The sequence below is a fragment of the Osmerus mordax genome, unplaced genomic scaffold, assembly GCF_038355195.1.
Source record: "Osmerus mordax isolate fOsmMor3 unplaced genomic scaffold, fOsmMor3.pri Scaffold_186, whole genome shotgun sequence".
Taxonomy (NCBI): domain Eukaryota; kingdom Metazoa; phylum Chordata; class Actinopteri; order Osmeriformes; family Osmeridae; genus Osmerus; species Osmerus mordax.
Genome location: NW_027120498.1, coordinates 7,501 through 10,000, shown reverse-complemented (window position 1 = coordinate 10,000; position 2,500 = coordinate 7,501).

Genomic DNA, 2,500 nt, shown 5'->3' with positions numbered 1-2,500 from the left:
CCCACGTTCGGGCGCAAAACTGCACGTTTGAGGCCACATTTTCAATGATGCTGGAAACTTACATTCAAAGCTGGGAAAATGTGCTCATCTACAGGCATCCCCACTTAGGGACGTCGTAGCACCTTGACTCGGGTGGCGTTGGAAAGGTCTGGTCCAGGGGAACACGGGCGTGTCAAGTTTGCCACGCGCACGCGCATCCCCGCTAAACAGGGGCCAAAACAAAACTTTAAACGGAGCTACCGAATTGGAAACCATCAATCCTGGGAAAATAACAACTCACACGTGTGCCCCTTATGCTAACTTGAATTTAGAAACCGTCCTCAACAAAATCCCACGTTCGGGCGCAAAACTGCACGTTTGAGGCCACATTTTCAATGATGCTGGAAACTTACATTCAAAGCTGGGAAAATGTGCTCATCTACAGGCATCCCCACTTAGGGACGTCGTAGCACCTTGACTCGGGTGGCGTTGGAAAGGTCTGGTCCAGGGGAACACGGGCGTGTCAAGGTTGCCACGCGCACGCGCATCCCCGCTAAACAGGAGCCCAAACAAAACTTTAAACGGGGCTACGGAAAAGGGGAGAGCTTTTTCGGGGACAAACACCACTCACGTCGGTGCCCCCTGTTCCAACTTGAATTTAGAAACCGTCCTCAACAAAATCCCACGTTCGGGTGAATAACTGTGAATTTTAAGGCACATGCCTCTCTGGGCTGGGAGAGTGCATTCAAATAGGAGAAATTGGCTTCATTTAGAGGCATCCCCACTTGGGGACGTCGTAGCACCTTAACTCAGGTGGCGTTAGAAAGGTCTGGTCCAGGGGAACACGGGCGTGTCATGTTTGCCACGCGCACGCGCATCCCCGCTGAACAGGAGCCCAAACAAAACTTTAAACGGGGCTACGGAAAAGGGGAGGGCTTTTTCGGGGACAACCACCACTCACCTCGGTTCCCCCCATCCCAACTTGAATTTAGAAACCGTCCCCAGCCAAATCCCACGTTCGGGGGCAAAACTGCTCGTTTGAGGCCACATTTTCAATGATACTGGAAACTTACATTCAAAGTTGGGAAAAGGTGTTCATTTACAGGCATCTCCACTTAGGGACGTCGTAGCACCTTAACTCAGGCGGCGTTAGAAAGGTCTGGTCCAGGGGAACACGGGCGTGTCAAGGTTGCCACGCGCACGCGCATCCCCGCTAAACAGGAGCCCAAACAAAACTTTAAACGGGGCTACGGAAAAGGGGAGAGCTTTTTCGGGGACAAACACCACTCACGTCGGTGCCCCCTGTTCCAACTTGAATTTAGAAACCGTCCTCAACAAAATCCCACGTTCGGGTGAATAACTGTGAATTTTAAGGCACATGCCTCTCTGGGCTGGGAGAGTGCATTCAAATAGGAGAAATTGGCTTCATTTAGAGGCATCCCCACTTGGGGACGTCGTAGCACCTTAACTCAGGTGGCGTTAGAAAGGTCTGGTCCAGGGGAACACGGGCGTGTCATGTTTGCCACGCGCACGCGCATCCCCGCTGAACAGGAGCCCAAACAAAACTTTAAACGGGGCTACGGAAAAGGGGAGGGCTTTTTCGGGGACAACCACCACTCACCTCGGTTCCCCCCATCCCAACTTGAATTTAGAAACCGTCCCCAGCCAAATCCCACGTTCGGGGGCAAAACTGCTCGTTTGAGGCCACATTTTCAATGATACTGGAAACTTACATTCAAAGTTGGGAAAAGGTGTTCATTTACAGGCATCTCCACTTAGGGACGTCGTAGCACCTTAACTCAGGCGGCGTTAGAAAGGTCTGGTCCAGGGGAACACGGGCGTGTCAAGGTTGCCACGCGCACGCGCATCCCCGCTAAACAGGAGCCCAAACAAAACTTTAAACGGGGCTACGGAAAAGGGGAGAGCTTTTTCGGGGACAAACACCACTCACGTCGGTGCCCCCTGTTCCAACTTGAATTTAGAAACCGTCCTCAACAAAATCCCACGTTCGGGTGAATAACTGTGAATTTTAAGGCACATGCCTCTCTGGGCTGGGAGAGTGCATTCAAATAGGAGAAATTGGCTTCATTTAGAGGCATCCCCACTTGGGGACGTCGTAGCACCTTAACTCAGGTGGCGTTAGAAAGGTCTGGTCCAGGGGAACACGGGCGTGTCATGTTTGCCACGCGCACGCGCATCCCCGTTGAACAGGAGCCCAAACAAAACTTTAAACGGGGCTACGGAAAAGGGGAGGGCTTTTTCGGGGACAACCACCACTCACCTCGGTGCCCCCCATCCCAACTTGAATTTAGAAACCGTCCCCAGCCAAATCCCACGTTCGGGGGCAAAACTGCACGTTTGAGGCCACATTTTCAATGATACTGGAAACTTACATTCAAAGTTGGGAAAAGGTGTTCATTTACAGGCATCCCCACTTGGGGACGTCGTAGCACCTTAACTCAGGCGGCGTTAGAAAGGTCTGGTCCAGGGGAACACGGGCGTGTCAAGGTTGCCACGCGCA